Raw genomic sequence first — 3500 nt, forward strand, 5'->3', positions numbered from 1 at the left:
TTCTTCTATTACCTCAGCCTAGAAATACCCTAACCTAGAGGTGGGACAAGGCGTTACCACCACTCTTTTCCACTTCTGTCTGGAATTTCCCTTGACTCACCAAAGTGGTCAAAGCAGCATGGTTCAGGCTCCCTGTTCTCCCAGGGTGTGCACAAATACAACTTCATTAATCCTATTTTCACCCATACCAAATTGTAATTGCAACTGAATATGTGGTTTTGTGTTCTTATTCAACGATACCATCTTGCCAAGCACATGGTGGATGATGCTTCAGCCATTTATCCCAGTTCTGATAATTGGCAAAAGGCACTGAGAATCGGCACCTCTGAATAAAAGGCTGATGTTCTTTCCTAGAAAGCTAATGGGACCCCACCCCCGCCCTCAGTCAGTCAAGCTTTCGTACATTGCAGAAGTCACCAGAACTAGGGGGATATATAGTGTGGAGCTGGGCAAAGGTGCTAATGTCACTAAACCAGGAAAAGATTCTTGAATATAGAGAAGGGCTGGAGGTGGTTGTCAATACTCAGAGCACCAAGCCACATAATCTAAGGGCCACAGAATTATAAACATGTGTTTAGTAGTCAAGCAAGCAGTTGAGAACAAATGCCAGAAGCCGAGATATTCTGCATAGTTAACTCTATGGGGGCCTTTGCCCAAACCATGAAGATGACCTCCTGCTTTTAAATGACCAGAGATAGAGCAAAAAACATGGCGTACTAAAATCATTGAACATTTTCCCATTTCTTTCCTTCAGTATGAAGTCCACAAACAATTTAGCCAAGTACACAAGTCCAAAATGCCCTACTTTACACCAAACTTTCTAGAAAATTTGGCTTTTCACATGCATTCACTAGATACTTTGGGAATGTTGACCGGCTCGTAAGTTTTTGAAAATACTCTCTATTTTTTTTTATTGCTCTATGATCTGCCTATACAAAGCCATAGTTAACCTCCACTGATCTGAAAGCTTTCAATAGCTAAAGCACTATTCTATTACCAAACCCAAAATTTGTCTGGCATATGAAAGCTTGATAACATTAATTGACTGAATCAATAAGTGCTGGTGTTTCTTCCTGGCCTATCTATACTCTTGGTACCTCCTTCCTGAAGCCTGAATGATCAAGTCCATGCATGCTTCTTTTTTATCAGGATCTCTGTTATTGGATCCGTCCCATAACACCATGATCACTATCTACATGGCTATCTTCTTGCCTGGAAGTGGGAGATTTTGGATGGTAGAGAGAATGGTTACTCTATAACCCTGGCACCAAGCACATAACTGATACATACAAGGTGTTTTCATCAATATTCACACACAAAACTGATGTGAGTCCATGTTGCCTGAAAAGAAANAAGTTGAGAGATAATACAGGTTCAGTGATTTGATTAAGGCTCCTCACAGTGTTACATGGAAGCATTATTTTGTTATGAGACAGAGAAGGTTTTAATCCTATTCTATCTCCCCAATAGTTGGCATGACCATTGAAGTTAGAGCTTTGAACTTTTTTGTCAGTGCTTGTATATCTGGAACTCATTACTGAACTGTTTTGAGAGTCAATTACCTCTTCTGTTAAATAAAGCATGTTATGTAAGTGCCAAACACACAGAAAGGGATTCAGTGTAGTTGATTTTCTTGGTTCCTTTCTCTCAACTTTGCACTTATACTAAAAAAGAAAAGGTAGTAACAGCAAGTGACAAAAATCACAGTAGACTCTTAGAAATAGAAAAATACCTGTGCCTGGACCAATCTACATACTAAATAGCTACAACTTTTCCTCAGTCTCTGAGTGAATTGTGACTCCTTGGGGAGCAGCCTAGGCTACTTAAGGTTAATCACTGGTGCTTAAAGTTAATTGTTATCAACCCTTTGTCAAAGGCTGCTCAGCTGGAGTTTTCCATACATAACAATCAGTTATAGCAACAGCTCCAGGCCTGAAAGGATTTCTTATAGTCTTCCCCATAATCAGTTATCACAATATATCAAACAGTAAAAATGGACCCCATATCATTACACTTATCATCTAGGTACCTATGTAATTTTTCAAATGTGAAAGTGCCTCAAAATCACTTGGAGAGTTTGTAAACACAGATTGCTAGGCCCCACCCTCAAATTTTCTGATTCTACAGGTCCTGGGTGAGTCCAGAGAGCTTGCATTTCTCACAGGTTTCCAGGTTTCACAAGAAACTGAGTTTCTACTTTTTGACGTTTGTAAGGAAGAAAGGCTGATGAGCAGATTTATTCTGAGGGCTCTAACTTCACTAAAATTGACAACCCTATTTGTCCTCGCCAAGTCTTTGCTGGCCCCACACACTCCTACCCTCACAGACAAGTCTCAGCTACAGCGCTTTCAGCCCCTTCCCTACTTCCACATTATCTGTGGGGATGCTTCTTTGCTCCTCAAAGAATATGCAGACTATATAGCCGAAAATCATCTCTAAAGCAGAGAGATCTTCTGCACTTCTCCTCTCTCCTGGACAGCTCATTGTGGAAAAATGTCCCCTTCTTCCCTGGTAGGTTCTTGGGCTGGCCTAATAATTAAATTGACATTAGACAGATTAACAGGAGATAAACAAATTTCATTACATATATATGAGAGGCCTACAAAGACATGACGCTCAAAGGTGGTCAGGCAATTGAGGCTTAGATACCAACCTGAGCCAAGAAGAAAGAACTAGGAGCCTGGGGCTTCAAAGAGGAGGAAGACTAGTCACAGGAAGATGAGAACAGCAAATGTGTGCTAAACAAATATTGGCTCTGCCATGCTGATAAGTCTTCCTGATATAAATAGTTATCTCTGGTTAATAGGTTTCTTCCTGGTACAAGCCCCCCATCAAAATTGTTTTAGGCAGTTAAGGGGGAGGTAAAAAGCTCTTCCTGAGCCTGCTGAGTCTTGATTGTCTTTAGCTCAAAATAATCCACATGCCAAAGTGGCACATTTTGAGGTGGCATAGTCGGCCCCCTTCAGCTTCATGGGCCCCTTTGTTTTCCCCTGCACCTTAATCTTTGGTAGCCACAGAGACTTACCCCCTCTGGTCCTGTAGCTTTAAATAGGGATATATTTGTTCAGAGAACGAGGAGTGATCAAAATGGCCTTAATGTTCCCCTTAGTTTAACTAAATATTAGACAGCTTTCATCCTGACTATAGGCTTCTATAACCTCCAGTTATAACATTTCCTTTCAAAATGTGCATTTGTAAACTCTTTCTCTGTCCCTTTGAGATGTAAATCTTATACAAACCAAAAGTGTTGCTCTCAAGGACTTAGGAGCCATCTCTGTGAAATGTAATCATTCGGAAAGACTGTGCCCCAATCTCTCAGTCATTGTGGGAGAGCAGAAGCCTAACTTTGATTAGCGTACATTAGCAAACACTGATGGCTTAATCACTTTTGATTTTTCAGCCAATCATGACACTTTTGAATGATAGGCATGCTACTAAACAGACTGGGCAATATGTATAATAAGGACCATTTCTGGCAAACTGGACTTTCAGGTCACCCT

Source organism: Hipposideros armiger, unplaced genomic scaffold (genome assembly GCF_001890085.2).
Source record: "Hipposideros armiger isolate ML-2016 unplaced genomic scaffold, ASM189008v1 scaffold_387, whole genome shotgun sequence".
In the NCBI taxonomy this organism is placed as follows: Eukaryota; Metazoa; Chordata; class Mammalia; order Chiroptera; family Hipposideridae; genus Hipposideros; species Hipposideros armiger.